Source organism: Zalophus californianus, chromosome 9, assembly GCF_009762305.2.
Source record: "Zalophus californianus isolate mZalCal1 chromosome 9, mZalCal1.pri.v2, whole genome shotgun sequence".
NCBI classification, from domain to species: domain Eukaryota; kingdom Metazoa; phylum Chordata; class Mammalia; order Carnivora; family Otariidae; genus Zalophus; species Zalophus californianus.
Window position 1 is genome coordinate 77,938,605 of NC_045603.1, and position 26,297 is coordinate 77,964,901.

Below are 26,297 nucleotides of genomic sequence, written 5' to 3' on the forward strand. Positions count from 1 at the left end.
GGTAACTAATATGCAGTCTTTACCTGGATAGTTTGATCCCATTCAACAACAAACTGTGACGTATTAGTGTAGCTTCTTCGGATGATTCTTGACCAAATCAATTATTGCCATATTGGTGGCTAGATGTTTTGTGTCCTTTCATCTTAACTGGGACAGAATCTGGAAGCACAAGGTAACTCATTTTCTGAAACCGGGTGCATGGTACATTAGCCTGGGAACCTCGAGAAACTAACATAATGGGTAAAACGGTGAGAAAACGTGTCTTGGTGTGGTTTTGGGGAGGTGGCTTTAAACATAGGCCTTGCCAGTCTTTGAATTTGGGGGCTGTATCCCTTAATGGCTGGTGTTTGCAGGCATGTGATTGGTTTTTAAAAGCATGGCCAGATTTGGAGGATTAACACAATTTTTGGTCTGGTATCTTCAAGGGTGGATTCCTGTCTGGTTTTAGCAAATAAAGGGATTCAGTTTAGGGATTAAGGTAATTAGGGCCTTCAGTTGGTTGAGAGGATTCTGAACTCAGGAAGATATGGCAATTTCTTCTCATGGGTCAGAAAAGATTGTCTTGACTGTGGAGAACGAGCTTATTTTTCTGAAATCTCTCAGGGAGAAGAAACAGACACCCCTAAAGAGCTAGAACCTTCTTTCTTTTTTTAAAAGATTTTATTTATTTATTTGACAGAGCAAGACACAGTGAGAGAGGGAACACAAGCAGGGGGAGCGGGAGAGGGAGAAGCAGGCTTCCCGCAGAGCAGGGAGCCTGATGTGGGGCTCGATCCCAGGACCCCGGGATGATGACCTGAGCCGAAGGCAGACCCTTAACCAACTGAGCCACCCAGTCGCCCCAAAGCTAGAACCTTCTTACTTCAAATGAGGTACTGGTTTCTTAACAGCATCTCTGTCAGGATCGTGAGGGCACCGAGCTACAGCAGGCACTCTCTGACTGCGACTCTTCATTACTTTCGGAGTCCTGAGCATGAAGATGTGAAAATGGAATTGATTTTTTTCCTTTAATCTCCCACCCGATGTGTCTTGTTTCTCAGCTTGTGCTGAGAGACAGACCAGAGAAGGTTTGGTTCTGCTGCAAAGGGTCATAGGTGGGAAAAAGGGAGTTTCAGACAGCCACAGGGAACATTTATTCGATGTCTTTAAGGATTAAATGCTGAAAAAGCAAGATGTGGGGGTAAGTATATGGCCTGGGTTTCCGCTTCTCACTGGAATTCTTAGGGAAAGTCCAGGAGCAGCATTAGGGGGAGCATACATGAACTCTACAGAACCAGTACAGGTTGATTGACAGCCACGGCCGGAAGTGGCGACATAGCTCCACTGTCATATTGTTTGACTACCTTCCTTCTCCAATGGATTATAAAGTTATGAATGACTTCTCATAATCCTCTCCTGTTCTCCCAGAGTGACTGACAGTGGTTATTGCAGTGAAAATAGTCCGAAGAGGAGCTCTAGAAGAATCAACACAGCAAGCTGTGTTCCCTTTAGCTGACACACACACACGCAGCTGGAGACAATGGAAGTGATATTACCTTCTTAAGAAGAGCAGAGTTCAGGAAATTATAACTATCCTATGGGGGAGAGTGGCCTAGGACCCCCCAAGAACCTTCCTAGTGAGGTTCGCAGGTGTCTGTAGGAAACAAAGACGGTCCTTATGTTGCCTAGCAGGACGACCGCTGAGCAAAAGGACATGGGGACACGTGCAGGTGCCACAGCAAGAGAAGACTCATCAGGAGAGAGGATGGAGGCCCCCCTCATCCTGCCCAAGCCTCCACAGGAAGGTGGCTCCACCCTGTATCCATAGGTCCCAGTTTAGGGGTACGGAGGGTAGGGATTAGCCCTCTGCAGGCTTGCCAGGAATTGCCACAGTATAGGGGGAAAGGCACACAAGACAGAGGAACACAGACATGAGATCTCCATCTGGTGGCCAGATAGAACTTCTAACTACATCTTTCAAGAGGATTACTCACAACAAGAAACCTTGGAGGGACTGGATCCCTCCGCCACCTGTACATATAGAATCCGCAGGAGCCACATGAGCAGGGACCCATTCACTCAGCAAAATCTTTACTGAGTACCTACTATTTGTCAAGAACTGTTGTTGCCAGAGGGTAGAGTAGTCAACCAGACAAAGATTGATTTTCATTCATTGAGAGAGATGGATAATAGATAAATGTACAAATAAGTATGTAATATGAGACAAAAAGTAATTTCTAAAAAATCAGAGGAGGGGCACCTGGGTGGTTAAGTTGGTTAAGCATCTGCCTTCGGCTCGGGTCATGATCCCAGGGTCCTGGGATCGAGCCCCGCATCGGGCTCCCTGCTTAGTGGGAAGCCTGCTTCTCCCTCTCCCTCTCCCGCTGCTTGTGTTCCCTCTCTCGCTGTCTCTCCCTCTCTCTCTCTGTCAAAGAAATAAATAAAATCTTTAAAAAGATTAAAAAATAAAAAATCAGAGGAGAGTTAACTTAAATCAACAGACAACTGTATACAACAATGGCCACCCCTAGATGACCCATCCTTCACAAGAGTAAGAAAAGAGAAGAAAGACAAAGAGGGTGAAAGAGAAAATTATACTCCAAAACAAAGTTCTGTGGCTCAAGATAGCCTGGAATGGAGGGCCAGGGAAAAGCTTTCCAGACACGGAAGAAGGAGATTTTGAACCAAAATGAGACTGCGATCTTAATAACAAGATTTTTTAAAAAGTCAGTGGATTACAATTTTATTTGCCAATTATACTGGAAAAAAGGTTATTGGATTGGATTGATGTGAAACATAAGAAACAACTGTAAAGTTTAAGCGGCCTCATTACCCATTAGGGTAAGATCTGGACAAAGCAAAGATGGCAATGATTATTGGAAATATGCAGGACCACTTCATGCTGATAGACTGATGAACTGATACGGATTGATCAGGCTTGTAATCCTCAGGAGTCCAACAAGTACCTGCTCCAGTGTTTGACTGGCATCCGTCATGTGGTTAAAGGTTGTACTATGTGTGGTTTGGAAAATACTCTTTTGCTGTAATAAGCATTTATTAAGCTTTTTAGATTTTCTTAGCATAGGGCTGGTCCTCTGATACTCTCATCTATCAGATTTATTCTTTAGACTTTTTAAAAAGGGTTGAGGATTTGATTAATTCAGCTTTAAGATTTTTATTTATTTATTTATTTGAGAGAGAGAGACAGTGCACTGGGGGGGAGGGGCAGGGGGAGAGGGAGAAGCAGACTCCCTGCTGAGCAGGGAGCCCAATGTGGGGCTTGATCCTGGGACTCTGGGATCATGGCCAGAGTGGAAGGCAGACGCTTAACTGATTGAGCCACCCAGGCACCCCTATATTAATTCAACTTTGGAGATGCTGAACAAATCACCCTCTCTGGTGAAATACAGGTGCAATGGATATTATTATCCCCAAGGAGACTAGTCTGGCTTTTGTAAGGGTGAGTTGTATGGAAGAAACCCTTTGAAGCTAGTGGCGTTGAAAGGTTTTGACAATCGCCCACAATACGAAATATATTAGAAACTAAAATGTCCAAAAAACAGTTGTTACCATTACTATCTGCAATGGAATCTAATCATCTCTTTTTTGTTTTATTTTGAAACATCTGGTTGAAACAATTAAAATATTTTTAAGAGCCACTAATTATTCATGACATGTAATTTGAAAAAAAAAAACCAAAAAACTGTTCTAAGTAAAGACACGGCACATAGATCTGGGTTCAAATTCTGCTTTGATCACTATTAGCTGAATGACCTTGAGCAAGTCACCCCTCAGAGCTTCCAATTCTTTTTTTTTAAAGATTTTATTTATTTGTCAGAGAGAGAGAGACTGAGAGAGGGAGCACAAGGAGGGGGAGCTGCACAGGGAGAGGGAGAGCAGGGAGCCTGACACGGGGCTCCATCCCAGGACCCTGAGGTCATGACCTGAGCCGAAGGCAGATGCTTAACTGACTGAGCCACCCAGGCGCCCCAGAGCTTCCAATTTTTAATCTGTAAAATGGGATCCATCCCTCTGAATTTGGTCAGTTAAAAAGTAATGTGCCAGGAGTTCAGCTGAACTGTAGGAAGCTGAGGGAGCCATCCACTGTCAGAGCAGCTGAATAAAAACAAACCAAAGTGAAAGTCATGGTAAAGCCTTTAATCACTTACTGCAATGGTGTAAGCAAGAGTCTAAAACTGGAAAAAGTGCCGACCACTCCCTCTTCCATTTCCCCCCATGGAACAGTGCACCAGTAAGGTGGATCAGCACAGATGTGGGGGTATGTCACTGAGGAGGGACCCCTGACCAGAAAGCTCCTGCAGTTTTGTGGACCAAGGGCCAAGGGTTAGGGAGGAGGACAAAGGGGAAGACTGGGAGAGGAAAAGTTGTATTTGGGTTGATAGCCATTTTCACGGGTATGAGGTAGTATTTTATTGTAATTTTGACTTGCATTTCCCTGATGATTAGTGATGCTCGCCCATTCTTAACATCAGATATTTTTTTTCTTATTGAATTGTATGAATTCTTTATATATTTTGGATATTAACCCCTTGGTGGACATATGCTTGGCAAATATTTTCTCCCATCCCCAAAACTGCCTTTTCAGTTTTTTGATTGTTTCTTTTGCTATGCAGAAGCTTTTTAGTTAGATGGAGATGCATTTTTGTTATTTTTGGTGTCATATACAAAAAAATAATTGCCAAGACCAATGTCAAGCAATTCCTTTCCTATGTTTTCTTCTAGGAGTTTTATGGTATCAGGTCTTATGTTTAAGTCTTCAATCTGTTTTGAGTTAATTTTTATGAGTGGTGTAAGATAAGGATTCAATTTCAGTTTTCCTAACACCATTTGTTGGAGAGATTATCCTTTCCCCATTGAGTGTTCTTGGCTCCCTTGTCAAACATTAATTGATGATAAATGTGGGGGTCTATTTTTGGGCTCTCTATTCTGTTCCATTGGTCTATTTTTATGACAATACTATGCTGTTTTAATTACTATACTTCATAGTACGGTTTGAGACCAGGAAGTGTGATGTTTGTGGCTTTGTTCTTTCCCATCATTGCTTTGGCTATTTGAAGTCTTTGAAGTCTATTGAAATCTACTGAAGTCTAAAAAATTTTAGGATTTTTTTTATTTCTGTGAAAAACATCATTGAAATTTTGATAGTAATTGCATTCAATCTATAGATGGCTTTGGCAGTATGGACATCTTAACAATATTAATACTTTCAACCCATGAATATGAGATATCTCTCCATTTGTTTATGTCTTCTTCAATATCTTTCATCAAAGTTTTATAGTTTTCAGTATACAGATATTTCATTTCCTTGGTTAAGTTTATTCCAGAGTATTTTATTGTCTTTGATGCCATTATGAATTAGATAATTTATTTTTTCAAATGTTTCATTGTTAGTGTATAGAAATGCAAATGATTTCTGTATGTTGATCTTATATTCTGCAACTTTTCTGAATTTTTTTATGGTTCCAACAGTTTTTTGGTTGAGTCTTCAGGGTTTTTATATATAAGATCATGTCATCTGCAAATAATAACAATGTTACTTCTTTTTCCAGTTTGGATGACTTTTATTTCTTTGTCTTGTCTAATTGCTGTAGCTAGGTCTTCTAGCTGCTGGAAGCTGGAATGTTGAATAAAAGTGGTGGGAGTAGGCACCCTTGTCTTGTTCCTGATCTTAGAGGAAAAGCTTTCAACTTTTCACCATTGAGTGTATGGTTAGCTGTAGATTTGTTGCATATGGTCTTTATTATATTGAGGTATGTTCCTTCTGTACCAAATTTATTGAGGGTTTTTATCATGAAAGGAGTTGTATTTCGTCAAATGTTTTTCTGCATCTATTTTGTATGATTATATGATTTTAATCCTTTATTCTATTTTTTCTATTGAGATGATTATATGATTTTAATCCTTTATTCTATTTTTTTAAAGATTTTATTTATTTATTTGAGAGAGAATGAGAGATAGAGAGCACGAGAGGGAAGAGGGTCAGAGGGAGAAGCAGACTCCCCGCTGAGCAGGGAGCCCAATGTGGGACTCGATCCCGGGACTCCAGGATCATGATCTGAGCTGAAGGCAGTCGCTTAACCAACTGAGCCACCCAGGCGCCCAATCCTTTATTCTATTAATGTGATGTATCACATTGATTAATTTGCATGTGTTGAACTATACTTGCATCCCAGGGATAAATCCCACTTGGCCATGGTGTATAATCCTTAGTGTGTTGTTGAATTTGGTTTGTTAACATTTTGTCGACATTTTTTGCATCAAAAGTCATTAGAGATAGTTATTCTACACTTTTCCTATAATGTCTTTATCTGGCTTTGGTATCAGGGTAAAAATGGCCTGATAAAATGAATTTGAAAGTGTTCCTTGTGCCTCAGTTTTTTGGAGTAGTTTGAGAAGGACTGGCTTTAGTTCTTCCTTAAATGTTTGGTAGAATTTGCTAGTGCAGCCAACTGGTCTTAGACTTTTGTTTGTTGGGAGGTTTTTGAAGCTGATTCAGTCTCCTCCGTTGTTATTGGTGTTTAGATTTTTCTATTTCCTCCACATTCAGTCTTTATGGGTTGTGTATTTCTAGTAATTTATTTTCTTTCTTTTAGGTTTTCCAATGTTGGCATATAATTTTTTTATAGTAGGCCTTTAAGATCTTCTGTATTTTTTTTTAGTATCAATTGTAATGTCTCCTCATTTGTGTCCAATTTTATTTATGTCTTCTCTCTTATTTTTCTAGTCTAATTAAAGTTTTGTCAATTTTGTTTTATTTTTTATTTTTAATTTTTAAAAAGGTTTTATTTATTTATTTGAGATAGAGTGAGAGAACGAGAGTGAGAGAGAAGGAGCAGGGGAGCAGAGGGAGAGGGAGAAGCAGGTTCCCCGCTGAGCAGAGAGCCCGACAAGGGGCTCGATCCCAGGACTCTGGGATCATGACCTGAGCTGAAGGCAGACACTTAACCGACTAAGCCAGCCAGGTGCCCCTGTTTTATTTTTTTAAAACAGCTCTTAGTTCTGTTAATTTTAAAAAAATTAAAAAAAATTTTTTAAGTAATCTCTACACCCAGCGTGGGCTCAAACTCACAACCCCAAGATCAAGAGTTGCATACTCCACTGACTAAGCCAGTCAGGCACCCTAGTTTTGCTGATTTATAAAATTGTTTTTCTGGTCTCTATTTCATTTATTTCTGCCCTGATCTTGTTGTTTGCTTTTTCTGCTAACTTTGGGCTTAGATTCTTCTTCTTTTTCTACTTCTTTGAGGTATAAAATTAGGTTTTTATTTGAGATCTTTCTATGTTCCTAAGGTATACATTTATCACTATAAACATCCCTCTCAGAACTGCTTTTTCAGCATCCCATAGGTATTAGTATGCTGTGTTTCCATTTTCATTTGTTTCAAGATATTTTTAAAAAATGATTTATTTATTTATTTTAGAGAGAGAGAAAGAGTATGATAGTGGGGAGAAGCAGAGGGGGAGAGAGAGAGAATTTTAAGCCGACTCTGCGATGAGTGCGTGGGAAGCCCAAAGCTGAGCTCAATCTCATGACCTGAGCCTGAGGGGAAAACAAGAGTCTGATGCTTAACTGACTGCACTACCCAGGTGCCTCATTGTTTCAAGATATTTTTTGCACTCCCTTTTGCTTTCTTCTATAACCCATTGGTTGTTCAGAAGTATGCTGTTTAATTTCCACATATGTATAGATTTTCTAGCTTTTCTTTTGTTGATTTTTAGTTTCAGGCCACTGTGGTCAGAAAAGATACTTGGTATGATTTCAATCTTCTTAAATTTGCCAGGACTTGTTTTGTGTCCCATCGTATGATCTATCCTGGAGAATGTTCTATGTGCACTTGTGAAGAATGTGTATTCTACTACTGTTGGATGGAATGTTCCATATATGTCGATTAGGTCCATCTGGTCTAATGTATGGTTCAAGTCCAAAGTTTCCTTATTGATTTTCTGTCTGGATGATCAATTAATTGCTGAAAGTGGGGTATTGATATCTCTTACTATTATTGTATGTTGTCTATTTCTCCCGTTAGATCTGTTAGTATTTGCTTAATATATTTAGGTGCTCCAATGTTGGGTATCTTATATATTTATGACTGTTGTATCTTCTTGATGAATTGACACTTTTATCATCATATAATGGCTTTCTTTGTCCCTTGTTATCATTTTTTGGCTTATAGTCTATTTTGCCTGTCTATATATAAATATAGCTACCCCTGTTTTTGATTTCCACTTGCATAAATATCATTTTCCACCCTTTTACTTTGAGTCTATGGGTGTTCTTAAAGCTGTAGTGAGTATCTTGTAGGCAATATATACCTAGGCTTGTTTTTTCTTTTTTAAAGATTTTATTTATTTGACAGAAAGAGATACAGCGAGAGAGGGAACACAAGCAGGGGGAGTGGGAGAAGGAGAAGCAGGCTTCCCGCCGAGCAGGGAGCCCAATGTGGGGCTCAATCCCAGGACTCTGGGATCATGACCTGAGCCGAAGGCAGACGCTTAACGACTGAGCCACCCAGGCGCCCCGGGCTTGTTTTTTCTTTTATCCAACCAGTCACTCCATGCATTTTTTTTTTTTTTTTTAAGTAGGCTCCATGCCCAGCATGGACCTCACTGTGGGGCTTGAACTCATGACCCTGAGATCAAGACCTGAGCTGAGATCAAGAGTCAGACACTTAGCTGACTGAGCCATCCGAGCACCCACACTCTTTGCCTTTTGATTGGTGAACTCAAATTTACATTTAGAGTTATTATCAATATGTAAGGACTTATTGTGCCACATTATTAATTGTTTTCTGGTTGTTTTATATTTCCATTGCTTTCATCTACCTTCATAAGTTTGATTTTCCTTGGTGGTATGCTCTGTTACCCTTCTTTAGTTTTTGTGCATCAACTTTAGCTTTTTACTTTAGGGTTACCATGAGCCTTACAAAAGATATTTTTTAAATAAAATGGTCCATTTTAAGCTGATAGCAACTTTAATTGTCTACAAAAACTTCACCCTTTTACTCCCCCATTTTGAAAATAATTTTGATGTCATTCTCTACCTCTTTTTATATTGTGCATCCATTAATCAAATACAGAAGTTACTTTAATAATTATTCTTAATACTCCTTTCCTATGACCTTTGTACTACAGTTAAGTGGTTACTATACCATCCTACTACAAGCCAGAGCTTTCTAAGGCTAACTATATATTAACTTTTACCAGTGTGCTCTATACTTTAATATGTTTTCATGTCACTGACTAGTATCTTTTTATTTCAGCTTACAGAACTCCTTTCAGCATTTCTTGAAAGGTCTAGTGGCGAAACTCTCTAAGTTTTTGTTTGCCTGGGAAATTCTTTATTTCTTCTCAATATCTGAAGGATAAGCTGGGTTAAGTATTCTTGGTTGGCATTTTTTTTTCTTCCAAAACTTTGAGTACGTCATTCCACTCCCTCTTGGCCTAGAGTTTCTGCTGAGAAATCTGCTGTTAGCCTAATGGGGGTTATTTTGTGGGTTATAATCTTTTTTTCCCCTGACTTCTTTTAGAATTCTCTCATTATTTTTGATTTTTGATATTTTCATTATAATGTGTCTTTGAGAAGGTCTTTTTGCATTGAGAGGATAGGGTTATCTACTAAGTCATAAATTGGGGTGTTCAATTCTCTCCCCAGGTTTGGGATGTTCTCAGCTATTATTTCTTAAAATAAATTTTTTGTCCCCTTTTCCTCTCTTCTGGAATCCTCATTATTCTAATATTTATTCTTTGATGGTATCCAATGATCATGTAGGCTTTCTCTGCTCTTTTTCTTTCTTTCTCTTTTTTTTCCCTCCTCCAATTGGGTTATTTTAGAAGTCCTATCCTCTAACTCATTTATTCTGTCTTCCATTTGTTCTGCTTTACTGAAAATGCTCTCTATTATATATTTCATTTCAACCACTGAGTTCTTCAGTTCTTCAGTTCTTCTTGTTCTTTTTTTTTAAATGATTTTTATCTCCTTGCTAGATATCTCATTTTGAACCTATTTTTTAGGGGGATTTTATTGAATTGTCTTTCTGAGTTTTATTGCAGTTTAAGTTTCTTCACATAGAAGGAAATTTATAGCATTAAATGCTTGTATTAGAAAATAGGAAAAGCCTTAACTCAATAATTGCAGCTTTATGTTAAAAACCTTGGGGATGTTGGTTGGTATTTAGCTAACGAAATGAAGTGGAGCCTCTGCTGGTTTCCAGAGCTTCTTACCAGTCAGCCTTCTCCTCTCTGGCACCTGCCCTACAAACTTTAGTCCCTATAGCCTTCCGGGACTCCCAGCTCTATCTCTTCTACTCAGGGAGACTACTAGGCTCTTCCTACATTCTCTTTTTCTTGTGTAGTAGCCTGGAAACTCTTGCTGGGGCAATCCTAGAGATCACCTTATTTATTTCCCCTCTCTCAGAGATCACTGCCCTGCTGGATATCCAGTATCTGAAACCTACTCTTTGTTATACTTTATCTATTTTTCAAAAGGAGTTTTAGGTTGGAGGGTAGATATGGCCCTGGTTTTTCCATCTTTGCACAAGTGAAAATCCTGTTACTATTTGAAAGAGAAAATATTCTTCAACTTTGTTAAGAATTATTTGGGGGGCTTTAAAAAATACTGATTTCTGGTCTCTACCCTATAGAGATCTCCTTAACCTGACTCTGGCAAAATGTGGTTATTTGCCTTTTTACATACTTTCCTGAAGATTCTGTTGCAGATTGTCAGAGGGTTAAAATTTAAGAAACACCTGGATAAGAAATTTGAAAGGAAATTGGACAGAAAAGTCAGAATCCCCTTGTGGAAGATTTTATATGAATAATGAATAGGCATTCTAGGTTTTTGTAGTATCCAAGAGAAGTTTTATAAGACTATTCTGACAGCTTTTCAAATTAAGGCCAATATTATCCAAATGCATAGTCTTTAACTATGATGATAAGAAATCCACACATAAATAGAAGTTCAGATGAAACCACTCATGTAAATTAAGAAGGTTGTTAGTAGCATTTTTTTATTATGTATATTACTCAATTAAGATAGGATACCATTTTTGTGGGGCTTCATTTTTAAAAACGGCAGGACAACATCGATGCCTTTAATTAAACTCTTCTTTTGATGGATTTTTATGTATTTAATTTTACTTCACTATTACCAGTGCTTAGAAGAAGAAAAATAATAAAACTTTCTTTCTGATAAATACATCAAAGACCAAATATTTTCAGTATTAATTAGTAATTAATTAAAAAAATTATTAACATAAGCCCAAACACTTATGAAGTTATTAAAATGCACAGATCACACTTTTTTTCATGGCTCATGCCATTGACTGGAACTCACTCCAGGTAAATACACTGCACAGACAGGGGTATTAAGAAACTCTGACAGAAACTCTGATGATACTCATTAATCAAATGGAAAGTCTCTGCTTCAGCTTGATTGTTTAACATTTTCCTCTCCTTTTTCAGTGTGTTTGCTTCAAAATAACTTTTAAAAGGTTTCACAGATTCTGGGCGCCTGGGTGGCTCAGTTGGTTAAGCGACTGCCTTCGGCTCAGGTCCTGATCCTGGAGTCCCGGGATCGAGTCCCACATCGGGCTCCCTGCTCAGCAGGGCGTCTGCTTCTCCCTCTGACCCTCTTCCCTCTCGTGCTCTCTGTCTCTCATTCTCTCTCTCTCAAAAAATAAATAAATAAAATCTTAAAAAAAATAAAAGTTTTCACAGATTCTGACAAAACTTGGAACTTTCCAAAATTTACCCATAATTTTAAGTTTGATTTCTGGTTCGGTCTGCCACCTTGAAGGAAAACGGCTTTATATTTAATTTTTCAAATGGAGATAACCATTATCATTTTGAAAGAGATTTCAATAAAGTTCGGTAGTTATGTAGGAGACAAGAGAGATATGCATACTGTACAACGTCAAGTCAATAATCTTTGAATTCCTTGCACTACATCCCTGACAAACCTGGCTTGGACTTGAATGTCATCAGTGACTTTTAACTCACTTCTTTTAAAGCAGCCTATTCTATCCTTAGCTAGTTTTGAACTAACATTGATTTCAAATCAATTTCTCTGTAGCTTTCTTACACTGATTTCACTGGGATTACAAAGAACTAGTCTCAAGCCTTTTCCACATGAAAGTCCTTCTCATGTTTTAAGAAAGCAATATGCCCTCTGAGAATTCTCTTTGCAAGAGAAAACATTCCTGGTTCTTTCAACTGTTCGCATTTGCCATGGTTTCCCCATTTTGGTTGCTGTCTTTTGAATGAGCTGAAGCCTTTTGAGAAGAGAAAACTTACTGTATAAGTCTTATAGATAATGGTCAAACATTCATTGATAAATAAATCAGTAAATGAAATTTATTGCTGAGGAAAGTTGAAATATAAAATAAAGCATATAACTTGGTCTATATATTGAATATTATTGCTAATTTCAGGGAAAAAAACAATTCTTTTTCAATTTTTTTTTTTTTTACTTGGTGTCTGGGCAGATTTATGGGAAGCTGAACAAGTATTCATCCTACTTAACATCTATGTTATAAAGTTATAGTTTCTAAATGCCCTTGAAATTCAAAGTGGCTTCTTGACCTAGCACCTATTTGGATACTTATAAGCCAAAAATTGGTGATCATTTTCAAAATGAATGAATGTTTATAGCTGTATTTCAAACTTATCAACCCCTCTTCAAAAGTTAACATATAGTAAGGCTTTTTGTTGTAGCATTGATGTATTCCTCCAACAGAAGTGCAATGCTTTGTGTTTTAAGAATTATTAGATCCTTTCCATTTCAAATCCTTTCCACTGCTGTCTGAATATTCATGAAAGGACATAGTTAACTCTCCAGAGCAATGTTGTTTAATAGAACTTTCTATGATGATGAAATATTTGATATCTACCCATTCTAACAGGGTAGCCACTAGCCACATGTGGCTATTGAGCACTTGAAGTCAGGCTAATATAACAGAGGAACTGAATTGTTTATTTTATTTACCTTTAATTAATTGAAATTTAAGTAACTATATGTGGTTAGGGGCTACCAAACTGGAGCAGGCTTAGTTGTTGGACACTCAGAGACCCTTGCCTCTTAGGCACTGTGCTCTGAGACATATTAACTGTGGTTAGATTTTTTCCTCCCCAGTTGAATGTGTTTTTTTTTTCCTCCAAATTGCTCATTGTGTAAAAGAACAATTTTAGTTACAATATAGACATTAAAAGCCATGGTATTTGAATAGTCTTTTTTTTTTTTTAAACTAATGCCTTTGCTTATTTCTCATGCATTGTCCAATTTTGTTTTATAATGTTTCTTTCAGTACTTTAAAATCCTGGGTGCCTGGGTGGCTCAGTTGGTTAAGTGGCTGCCTTCAGCTTGGGTCATGGTTCTGGGGTCCTGGGATCGAGCCCCACATCGGGCTCCCTGCTTGGCGGGGAGCCTGCTTCTCCCTCTCCCACTCCCCCTGCCTGTGTTCCTTTCTCCCTGTCTCTCTCTCTCTATTAAATAAATGAATAAAATATTAAAAAATAAAAATAATAAAAATAAAATCCTTGCTAAGTATCTTAGATCTAGAATATGGCTATAAATTCAAAAGTAGTAAAATGGGTATTTTCAAGGGGGAGGAGTAAAAAGGGAAGAGAAGGAATCATTTATTTTTCAAAGTTAAAAGGTCACATAAGTAATAAATTGCCTTGAATTTTAAAACCATTGTCTTAAAACAACAACAAACGGTTGGAATATGTCAGCTATAAAGTCTTGGGATATAAGGAATCTTTGCCATTGATTCAAGGTTGACTTATGCTACTTTGTAAATAAACATTTAGCATATAAAATACTGAACAGAATAGAGGAATGGGAAATCTTTAGCTCTCTTTTGAGTGTTCCAAGGACACCTGCAAAGACTTTTTCAAAGATTTCACACTACAAATTGTTTTAAAACCCCAGAAATCTCTGCCTCAGAGATGTTGTAAGGACTGTCTCTTGGTAATTATGGGCATTTTCAAAGGCTTGTTGCTCTTTCTGGTGGAATTGGTCAGATGGTTTCCTGATAGGTAGCTTAACTTTAGATACCAGGAAGCAATAATCAGAAATGGAGTAGGAAGGCAAAGGGCTAATGTTCAGTTGCTTGAAGATGTCACTAGTACAAAAACATTTTCCACTCCCATCTCTGGATCTTTGTTTATGTTATTTCTTCTTCAAAAAAAATCTATCCTATTGTTCAAAGTCAAGCTCAAATGTCACCATCTATAAGAAGATTTCTCTGAGCATGAGAATTAAAGCCATCTCATTCCCTTCATTTCTGTAGTGCTTTGATGATGTTATTCATGGCTCTATCTACATACCATCTTCATCACAAGTCATCTTCTTTAGTAGTCTGGGATAACATTTAGGCAGGGCTTACATCTTATATTTTTTTGTACCAATTCCCAGCACTTAGCACATGGTAATGATCTGAAGCCATCCTCATCTTTAAAATGGGAATAATAAGCCATCAACTGCACATATTGTTCTGAATACTGTTGCTGCATGACAAATTACCTCAAAACTTAGCAGTTTAAAACAATGATTTTATTGTGCTCATGACTTGTGGATTAGGCATTTATTTATTTTTAAAAGATTTATTTATTTATGAGAGAGATTGAGAGATGGGAGAGGGGCAGAAGAAGAGGGAGAGAGAGTCTCAAGCAGATTCCACACTGAGTGAGGAGCTCAACCTCACAATCATGACCTGAACTGAAACCAGAAGTTGGATGCTTAACTGACTGAGCCACCCAGGTTCCCCTTGTGTTAGGGATTTAGACAAGGTTCATCTGGGTAGCTCTTACCCAGGGTTCATCTGGGTTGGATGTCCAAGTTGAATTGCTCATAAGACTGGCAGTTGACTGGAGCACCAATCTGTGGCCTCTTCACAGTTGTAATGGAAGGGTAATCAGCTTTCTTACATGAAAGTTTAGGGTTCCAAATACAAGGTTTAAGCAAACAAAATGGAAGCCACACTGTCTTGTGTGACCTGGCCTTCAAAGCTCATTGTGTGACTTCTAATATAATCTATTACTGTAAGTGTTCACAAGTCACCCAGATTCAAGGGAGGGGAATTAGACTCTGCCTCTTGATGGGGCTGGCAATATCACATTGTAAAAGAACAAATGAAATGGGAGATATTGTTGTGACAATTTTTGGAAAATACAATCTGCCACATACAAGTAATACATATGAAAACACTTTGGACCTCAGAGAATAATGGCCATATTCACTCATATTTTACCTTCTTTTTAAATTTTTTTGGGCGCCTGGGTGGCTCGGTTGGTTAAGCGACTGCCTTCGGCTCAGGTCATGATCCTGGAGTCCCGGGATCGAGTCCCGCATCAGGCTCCCTGCTCAGCGAGGAATCTGCTTCTCCCTCTGGCCCTCCCCCCCTCTCATGTGCTCTCTCTCTCCCTCTCTCTCATTCTCACTCTCTCAAAATAAATAAATAAATCTTTAAAAAAATAATTTTTTTTTATCACACCACCTTTTGAACTTTGACCTATTGAATTCTATGCCAGGTCTGATCCTCACCTAGTGAGTTACACTCAAGTAAGGTCTGTGGCAAAAAATGCTAACATGCAGAGATTGAGCGGTAGTGCTCAGAACTTTGAGCTTGCCTTCCCTGCTGCTCCACTCTTCTTTCTTTCTTCTGATATCTTTTTACTACTCTTACTTTGTTTTGTCAGCCTTTTATAGGACTGGTTCTATATGCTGTATTTCTCTTCATTGGTGTATACTTCTTGGCGTATCTTCATCTTCTCATTTCTGAAGCAAGGGCTGTTCAATGAATAGAAACATTTCATTCTTCATAGCAGAAGGTTAATTTTAATCCCTCATTGTCCACAGTTGGAAAGAATCATTATCTTAGCCCAAAACTCTTTAGGTGAGATTTTGTTTGTTTGTTTTTGGTTTTAGGTAAATGAAAAAGCAAGAAAAAAGAGGAGAGTGTGTCTTTTTGCCGGGGATGCAGGTCAATCCCAATAAAAGTACCCAGGAGAGTACCTGATATAGTAGACCCTGAGGAAATACTTGTTATAGATAGCGTTAAACAAATCAGCATTCACCTGGTGCTGACCACATACCACATAGACACTAGTTAGTGGATGCAAAGAAGTATGAAGAGCCAGTCATCAAGCTAGCTGGGAAGACAACTCTTCATCAAAGAAGCAGAAAACTAACAAAACAATTCTGTTCTGTAAGGTCCAAAGCTAGTGGATAACCATAAATTATAATCTTGGGACCAGTGGACAGACTAGCATTCTTAGGACACCTTCTGTGTGCTAGTTGGCCGACTCCCTTATTTCACTGAATCCTCATAACAGGGCTATGGGAGAGAAACAGAGAAGGGAACTGATGGAGCAGAGAGGGGCATAAAGAACCTAAAGTCATGCACTTTGCATGGGGAAGAACCAGAACAAACTTCAGCAGCCAACATCAATGTCAACTGACTTTCCCCAGCTTTGACCCCTATCCTCAAGATAGAGAGACTCCCTTTCCTCTTCTGAGATCTTTTTCAGCTTAATCTCAGAGGCTGTTACATGACCGGGGCTACTTAATAGGCAATTCTGTGTTGACTGTATCTTTCTAAGAGACTTATCTAATGCCCTAACTGATCAGGGTTCAATTTTTCCACTGGCCACTGGAGGGCTCCCCACTGTAAGCTTTATAGACAATCACCAGGTAATACTTAAACACGCTTTTTATTGTTGTTGTTCTTTCTGAAGTTTGATTAATTCCAGGCCTTTGGGAGTTGGTGAGTGACTATGTCACTCTTAAAAATGAGGGATGAATAACATTTGGCTGGAACCAGATTGAGTCAACTTTGGGCAGAGGTCATGTAAGCATCTTGCCACACAGTTCTTTATGTACCCCTGAGGCCAGGCTGCCCACACTTTGCTTCTCAAGTCCCAAGCCCACACATAATTCAAGCAATACACCTCGACATCTGACCTACAGCCCTGCATCTACTTATGCCTTCTTTGCTGACTACCAGCTTCTCACTGCCCTCCACTTTGGACTCTGCCCTAGGGACGAAGGCCTCAGCCAGGGCAAGGATGTAATTTGTTCACTGCTGGAGCCTTGGGATATTTTTCAAAGCGGGCCTCCAGGCTTTGCCCCTGTGTTGTCTTAAAGCAAGGGGAGGCCAATAAGGGGGGATCAAGGAGGTTCCAGTTTGCTGTCAAACAAAATGCCTTCTCTACTCTCTACAACTTTTCCCTGCTGGTTGATATATCACCTTGCCTGGTGCCCATACTGTTTAAAACACACAGAGAGAAGGAAATGTTGATCTCAGTGAAATATGTTGTGAGGGCAGAATTTCATATCACAACAAGATGACATTTTTCAGCAAAGACTCGGAGCCCTCCAAAATATACCAGAAAGAATGACACACTGTTGTTGTTCAGCTGTTCATGGATACTTGAACTTTTGAATAATGATTTCAGAGGACCTATCCTGCTAGAAAGTTGTTTGGAAACTAAAGTGGAACTTTAAATAGGGTCTTCTCAATGAAAAACACTGCCAAAGTTTAAACAAGAATTATTTTGTTCGAAAGCAAATCACTCCAACTCTGGAATGACTTTCAACAGAAGAAATCAGGAGAGAGTAATGTGCTTCGTGACAGACTTAGGTAGACACAAGAACTAGTTATGTGCTCCCCTACTGTGTCAAATCAGCCACCACAGACAAAAACTGAGAAAGCTGGAATGCTGAATATCATCACTGTTACATTTCAAGACCAAAACCCCAATGAAAAGCATATCTCCACTGACCGAACAAATGCAGATTGTCTGCTCATTTGGAGGTAATTGGTCTCCTTACCCCTCTGGTACCCCTATGAGTTGAAATCATTGTTTTCCTTTTAGAGATGGAGGGGCAGAAGCATACAGCAGGCAAGCAGTTGACTCGCGTCGGCCAGGTTGTGGTCACGGTGATGAACGTGGCTTCGTTCACATGTTGGCTCATGCACACTCATGTTGAGTAACTAGGTCCCACCTGAGACTGTAGTTTTCATCTTTACCTCCTCCAGCAGTGGCATTGGATGCGTGAAGCCTTTTGGCAAGAGATCTGTATAGGCAAGATTAGATAGTAGGCTTTCCATAGAAGCCTCCCTACCCAAGCTGTTTAATGTTCTGAATCACAAAAGTCAGAGATGGGACCACTAATCAAAACCGGAGATTAAAGCCAGCATTCCCACTGGCTCAGGTTTGACTAGTCCGGTCAGAAGTCAAGTGAATACCCAACGACCCATAAGCCTGACAGCAATTTTCCACCCTGGTGGGAGGAAGCAGCAGCGTCTATGTGGTTTGGTTCTAATGACATTAAATTGCCGACACCAAGCTCTGCAGCTTTCATCTCAGAAAACTCCACCCTCCCAAGTCTGTGGTCGGCAATTACACCCATGGCCTGGATTCTGGGATGCTGCTTGGGTGGTATGTAGAGTAAGTCCTACCCTGGCTAGACCCCATCTCCTGCCTGAGCCATCGTCATGCCAAAATAACTGGAGGTGCGGAGTCCTTCAAGACATGGGCCGCTAAGTGCGAGGCAACTGCCTCTGTACCACTTAGTATTAATTATTTACTTGACTAACAGAGGAAGTAGATATGTAATACCCAGAGAGCTTTAGCCTTATCCTAGGTTCAATTTAAGCTAAGCACCCTCTTTCTGGAAATGCCTATGTGGGTTTTTCTCGGTAAGTGCAGTCAGCAAGTCTGAACAAAACCCTCCTATGCTGTCTGACACGGCTATGTTTGGACTCATATCCTGCAGCACTGCATGACCAAGATGGCTTTGCTGGTGCTCTGGGCTAAGTGAAATGGCAAAGATATGCCTTTGTGAAAGAAAATAGAAATTTCTCAGATGGAAAGGAGTCTGAGAGAATTGGGTCCTCCATCTTGAACTTGAAAGAAACTAAGCATGGAAAATGTACACTCCTCAATCATCAGGGTTGCAGAATAAGGGAAACATTTTTAAACGGAGATATAAGGGAAATTGGTAAGAGGAACTATCTCTATACACACTTAGACAAGTGAGAGAATACTTTTTGTTGGCTCTTGGCACTGCTTTATCATAGCATGGCTGGATAGTTTGCTGGATACGGAGCCTGGAGTGGCATTGAAGACCAGAATCACACCAAAGAGCCTCTCAAAACAGTTTACAAGATCCCGGGGTTTAGACATACAAATCATGATCATTCGAGGTATTCATTCTCTCAGAATCACATGCAAAGTAAATGTGAACTCTGAGCCCAAGATCTAAAATCTGGGGCAGCGCTGTTGCCAGTTAGGTTAAAATAAGGCACCAGGCAGGATAAACAAGTTTGTGAATTATATGGTGTCCTTTGCATTTCCATTAGAGGGCATTCTTGCTTCACAAATTCCTGAGTTTTCTGGTCATCAGAGAACCTTTTCTTCCAAGGCAGGTCTGCATGATAGGTGGTCTGACCTGGCAAATGGCATGCCCAGCAAGGTAAGAGAAGTTGAGAGGAAACAATATGGCATTTCTTTTTTCCTGCTTTCAAATCAAAAGTGCATACCCAAGGTTAACAGAAAGTGGCTCGGGCCAAAACTGTTTTCCTGGGAATTGTTTCGTTTCACAGACCTTGTACGCAGTACTTCCATGGACCGCCAGAGCCTTTCCCGGGGGAGCCTGAAAGGAGAGACAGTTGATTTTTTAGAGAGATTGTGCAAATGCAGCCAAGCAAACAGGAAGGTGCCTGGAGTCCTAGACGGGGCCTTTCCTCCCTATGTGCAGTCACTGGGGCCCTGTGTCGGGGGGGGTGGGGGCATGAAGCCAAGGCTGAAACAAACTGAGTACCTTCCCCAGCATCTCTAGCCTCTCGGGCTGGCCAGCTGCTTTCCCAGTCCCTATCTGGTCATCACATGTATCTTGTTTGTGTGTAAGTAGGCATGGCAGGTGCGTGTGCATGTGTGGTTTCGTGCATGCGCACCACCCTAAATGAGAACTCAGGGCATGCACGTGGTGCTGGAGTCATTATGAGGGTATTCCCATTTCAGAGAAGGAGTCACGGGAATGGTGTTGACGAAGTGGTTCATACTTCCCCTGGCTGTGCTCTGAATGAAGGAGACACATGTGGGAAGTTATGGTTTTTGATGGATGGCAAAACACCTGTGGACAATATATATAATTCTGGGTGCACACGTGGGATGGGGATGAGACACGAGGAAGAAGAAGTTGCTTCCTTCCAGAAGGGGCTGGCAACTGTCTCCTAAAGAGAGAGGCTAGTGCTCTGCTGCCTGTGGAAGAGCTGCCTTTTTTTTTTTTTTTAAGATTTTATTTATTTATGTGACTGAGAGAGACACAGTGAGAGGGAACACAAGCAGGCGGAGTGGGAGAGGGAGAAGCAGGCTTCCCATGGAGCAGGGAGCCCGATGTGGGGCTCGATCCCAGGACCCTGGGATCAGGACCTGAGCCGAAGGCAGGGCAGACACTTAATGACTGAGACACCCAGGCACCCCAGAAGATCTGCCTCTTAAGCCACGTGTCGGTTCGAGATGCTGTTAACAAAGTCCTGGTGGCCCATGAACAGAAGGAATTTGTTTCTCCCACTTCTGTGGGCTGGAAGGCTGGGATCACAGTGCCTGATCAGATGCTCCTTCTGGTCGTGGACTGCTAACTTCTTGGTCCATCCTCATGTGACAGAACGAGAGTGAGGGATCTCTCTGGGTCCCTTTTGTAAGGGCACTAATCTCATTTGTGAAGGCTCCACCCTCATGACCCAATTACTTCCCAAGGGTCCCACCTCCAAATACCATCACATTGGGATTAGAGTTTCAACCTATGGATTTTTGGGGGACACAAACATTCAGTCCATTCAACGATGGGAGAGCTCAGTGGGGAAGCTCATAGGAACTTTTGAATCCTCCCTGGTCACCTTGAGGTGGCTCAGGATTAAGGCAGAGAACAGCGAGGATTCTTTATCAAGGCATTGGGTTAGGAAGCCAGTCTGCAGAAAGAGGGGTGCAAAGGTGGGATATAAAGCTCTCCTTCACCTTGGGCCTTAGAGGACAAGAGCTAGAGTTGGCCCCAGAGTTGAGCAAAAAAAAAAAAAAAAAAAAAAGTAGCTGTCTTTTACCATGATGAAAAGGGTTTCATGCGGAGTGGTTGTAGAGAATCATGTCAGGACAGTAACATAGATTTTACGAGATTCTTAAAGTACAAAGCTGACAGAGGACTGACGAATTTTGGGAGAAACCAGATGACTAAACTTGTCTCTAATGGGCTTAAGTTCGAGACCCTGGGCAGGAAAATGAAACCTGTAGCAGGAGGACGAGAGGGCAGGGCCTGCAAGCTGTCCCCTTGGCAAGACCTTGATGCAGTCATGGTAATTATCGCCCCAGGAGGGGAAAGCCTTGTTCTGTCCTTCAGACTGCAGCTCCTGGTTTTACAACTGAAGCTCCTGGCCCTCGTTTTCATTTGGGCTCTGCAGCAACAAAGCACCTTTGGCCCAAATCTCTCACTTTCTATTTTTAAAAAGCAAGGATTTAGGCATCCAGGGGAACCTATAATTTCCCCGGCACTTGAAACGATCAAACCCGCCCCAAGGCGCGGATGAAGCTCAGGTCCTCCCGCGCAGGTTGTGATGGTCCTACCCAAACACCGAAGGTTGTCTTTTCTGTGGGGTGCAGTCACCATCATTCCCTCGCTGGGTGCATTTTCAATCTCACATAATGGAGCAGAGAAGTGGGTGTGCTCAGGGGTAGAATGTAGAACCTAACACTGGGTTCTGTCATAGGCCTTCGGCTTGCAAAACAGGAGATGGTTTGCCAAGTTTAGAACCCCCTGGAAACCTGTGGATTTGGAACTCCAGATAGAATTCCAAGTTTGTTTTTTTTTTTTTTTTTTTTGAGGTTCGAGCTCTTTCAACTTTTGGCACCAACGTGACTTCCTGTTTCTAAGAAAAAAAAGCTTTAAAAAGTTCCATTGAAAGAACTTCTAAAGTGCCCTGGACATCCAGTGGTTTTCACAAAACAATATTTTGATGAGTTAAGTGTAAATGTATCAGAAACATATGGATTAAATTTCCCTTGAAATACGCAGGGGTTGGAGAAAAGGAGGGGAGCAAGCAGGCGAAACACACTTTAGGGTTTTACCGAACCCAAAACATTTGAGAAGTACTTGGAGGTGTTTGAGTGAGCCCCAGCCTCTAGCACCGCCCCCCTACCCCCGGGCTGGCGACAGCCACCTCGCAGCCAGGCAGACACCCGTTTCCCAAACTGTGGTGGTTGTTTGTACAGTCGGGGAAACGTGAAGGTCATGGAACTGACCAGGGCGCACACCTCACCTGCCTGCCCCAGTATTCCAGCCCCGAGCAATGCATCAGGAAGAGCAGTTGGCAGTGCCTTTGGGGCCCTGATGACAAAGCACAATGGCTTGGGCACGAGATTGCCATAAACCAGATTCCGATGAAATGAGAACCAACTGAAGCCTCCGCTCCAAACTTTAATTGGACCCGTTGCTAGGAACAGCGATGTTTCCCCGGCTCTATGTTCCTCTCTTTTCCCTCCCCAGTTCAGCTCCTGTTCTGTCTGTCTGGTCTTGGCTGACACTAGAAGCAAGAGGTCTCAAACTCACCCTCCAGGAAACATGTTCTCACTCGATTTCCACCTCCATTCACGGAAGGCAGAAGTTTGAATGCGGTTCACAGAAGCACCACTATCTAGAGGGTTTGTGTGGGGGTGTTGCACAAAAGCCTTTCCTGGGGAACACCAACTTCGTTAAGGTTGGCTCTGGGGCATGTGGATCATGCTGCACAGAACAACGGCCTTGGAAAGGGAACAAGGGACCCAGAGCAGCGAGGCAGCCGAGCAATTCAGTTTTTCCAGTAAACCAAGAATTCCCAGAGAGAGTAAAGACATTTCTCCTTTTTTTTTTTCTCATCCTGTTTGCTTTCTTAGAAGATGATGTAGGTCTTCTCCTCCTGTTTCTCAAAGATTCCTGTTCGCAGCCGTATACTCTGCACCCAGTTACCTAAGAGCTGGCCCCCTTTTTGTGGGTAAGTAGGGAAATAAAAGACTGAGAATGTTTCTGATTTCTGTTGTGCAGGATTGTCTCGGAGCTCAGGCCCTCTGAGTCACATGCAGGCCTCCGTCATCTCGTTTTTCAGCCTTTTAGGGGATTTCCAGCCATGGGACTATTTACTGGTAGGCAAGTTCAAGTAATAGAAGAGCTCTATTCTAGGCCAGAAGTTCTCGGCCCTTCCGAGGTCAAAACAGATTTGAACTAGCTTTAAAGAAAGCGTCTTTTAATTGAAAGACTATTTGGCTGGGCATCAAAGGGGATGGGCAGAGGCTGACCTTTGTTTTTTTTCTATAATTAAGTCAGCTATACTATTAGTTCCTCAGTTTCCCCATATTCCAGGAAGGATGCTTGTGTATATTACCTTGATAATTGGTGGGAGGATAATATGAAATGCTTCAAACTTCTTGAGGGCAATGCTGTCAGATGAAAAAAATAATAATAAACTACATTATACAAAGCCTAGAATTATGGTGTATTCAAGTATAGCGCTGAATGTATTAGGAAAATTGCTTCATTCTTTCCCTCCTGGTAGCCTACAACTAATAATAGTAATTATTTATGTGGCGCTTGCTATATGCTAGGTATTTTAGGTGTTCTCTGCATATTAACTCATTCAGTCTTCTCAATGACACTAATAAGTAGGTTCTCTTTATCATCTCGATGGGGAAACCAAGATACGGATAAGTAATTTGCCCAATTTGCCAAAATAGTTTTGGCAAAGTCAGGCTTTGAACCACGGACGTCAACTCCGGGGCACATATTCTTAACCTCTGTAGGGGAAGGAATTTTGTCTTCAGGCCAGATGATCCCAATCCTATTGCTGAGATCTCTGATCTTGAAAAGACCCTCATGAAACTTTTCTCCCTCTCAAGTATTTTTACAAGCAAATAATTATGTTGAAGTAAAGCAACACACACACATTTCCCTGTAATTTGCCATCTCAAGACGTGGTGCCAGTGGAGACTTCTTCAAACAAACACGCTTTATAACATCATGTGGAGAAACTACCCTCTAGGTTGATAGAAAGACCTGTTTAAAAAAAGCTTCAGGAGGGGAAAATGGTCTGTCTCCTTTAATTAAAAGCAAATTTCTGAAGTCTCTGGAAAAGCAAGGAAAGTGTATAGATATCTATTGACGTTGGTGTAGAAATCAATACTGAGGAAACTCTCAAGCTGAGCTTGGGGTCTTGAAGGGAAAAAAAGAAAGCTGGAATGTCTGGTGTTATCGGGAGAAACTTGTTGCCTGCTGCATAGGTGACTGTGGAGAGGGAGCTTGCTTTCATGTTTGGGGCTTGTCGCCAAAAGCTTGTTCTCCAACTAGCAAAGCCCCAGCCGAGCAGGGGGGAGCTCTTAGGACATCTGGAGCACAGAGAGCGCAAACGGGCTGGTTCGCATATAGGTCTCACTAGCAAGGAGAAGAAGCACTGCCAAACAGTGCTTAAGCTTCAAAGTACTGCTGAAGCCTTGGAGCCCTGGAAGGCTATTTTGACTTTAAGGAAAGGCTTGTGGTAAGTTTTGTTTCTATGGAAATAAAGCAATTAGCTTAAACAGCAGTTGAAAACTATTTAGTGAAAAAGATACCAAATGGCATTTCTTTTCATTTTACACTTAAATCGTGTATGATTGTCTCAATTAGCAACTAGAGAGCAACACGTGCTGATGCTTCTGCTTACTTTTAACTAAAGGTTTCTTTTATTCTTAGAAAAACAACACTGATTGGACTGGGTACCAGAAGGTGAGACCCAGTGGTATTGCCTGAGGAAAGCCTTCCTGGGTGATTTCTGCAATTGTGTGTGAAACACCATTGTTCTGCTGGAGGCACCTATTGGCATTTCAGGTTGAGCTTTTAGGGTGAGAGTGACAAATTCAGACTTGCCTTAAAGACAACAAAGTGCAATGTGTTGATTACTGTCCTACTTTATTCTCAACACAGGCTGAAAGTAAGGTTAAGCAAATGTTCTCCAATTCACCATAATCCCCCCAGTTACATGCCTCCCTTCTATGTCATTATATGGTGCCCTTCTTTCCACTTTTTAGGATGGCTCTAGGATACTGCTTCTCAAATAATTCACCTGGGCTTCGTGTGAAAATGCAGCTTCTGAGCCTTGCCAGAGAGAGAGAGAGAGGGAGATAGTGAGAGAGAGAGAGAGAGAGGCAGGCAGAGGGAGAAGCAGACTCCTCGCCGAGCAGGGAGCCTGATGCAGGACTCAATCCCAGGACCCTGGGATCATGACCTGAGCCGAAGGCAGATGCTTAACCGACTGAGACACCCAGGAATCCCAAGAGTCTGCATTTCTAACAAGTGCCCGGTGAGGCTCATGCTTCTGGTCCAGGGATCACCCTTTGAATATCAAGTAGATTGTGACCAAGTTCTGTGTGTGTGTGTGTGTGTGTGTGTGTGTGTGTGTGTGTGTGTGTGAGTGAATGGCTAGTGATGGTAATACTTGACTGATCTTTTCTTCCTCTTTTCAAATATTTAAATCTAAATGTTGAAATTTAAAAAAAAATCTCTTTCCCAGTTCCAATGCCCAAACACATGGATTAAAGCAGTCGAACTGAGCAGCAAGGGCAGAGGAGGATCCTAAAAGAATCAAGCTTAATTCTCACCACTGAGTGATGTGTAATTGGGCTCTCACACTTGTTTAAGAAATGGTGCTGAGAAGGTTAACAGACCCATCAAAGGTACTAAAGGCATTTGCAGCACAGAACCCAGAGGCTTTTCTGATACTTTTTCTCCTACAGCATCATTAACATTGGCTCCTACCTTCTCAAGTCTTCCAAATGCGTGTCAGTACGTACTTGGGATATGTGACGCTCCTTGTACCCAGGGCTGTCATTCCCCAACTCTGGCCTCTCATACAGAACTTTATTGCCTAATTTTTGCCCACTTTGAACATTTACCAGTTCACTCTGATACAATTATGTCAGTCCTTTTTATCCCTGAGCAAATTCAGGGGTTCAAGTAAAGGGCAAGTTATACTTTGATTCAGCTTTTCTTAATTTGCTCAAAGATGAACTGAGAAAACATTTACTCAGTTTTTCCATTTTCTTCTTCTTTCTCTCATTCTCAATACTCTATCCTCTTTTTCCTATTAACAAAAACAAGTGAGAGCATAAAAAATAATCTGTGCAAGTGGAATGTATTATTTTATCAGCTGTCGGCCAGTGAAGAGCAGGCGGACTGTATTCTGCACCTGATAATTCAGGAATAGAGCAACTGGGGCCCGAAGGGAGTGAGGTGAATCTTC

The 26,297-nt window shown here is 40.9% G+C and overlaps 1 long non-coding RNA gene across 1 annotated transcript in view; it reads left to right on the plus strand.

Annotated features, from left to right (window-relative positions):
• Positions 1-22,882: 22,882 nt before the first annotated feature.
• The window catches only part of LOC113921268, a 30,917-nt gene continuing 27,502 nt past the window's right edge, over positions 22,883-26,297 (plus strand). Inside the window, exon 1 of the long non-coding RNA XR_003519619.1 lies at positions 22,883-23,024. This is a non-coding gene — a long non-coding RNA (uncharacterized LOC113921268). The remainder of the gene's footprint in view (positions 23,025-26,297) is intronic.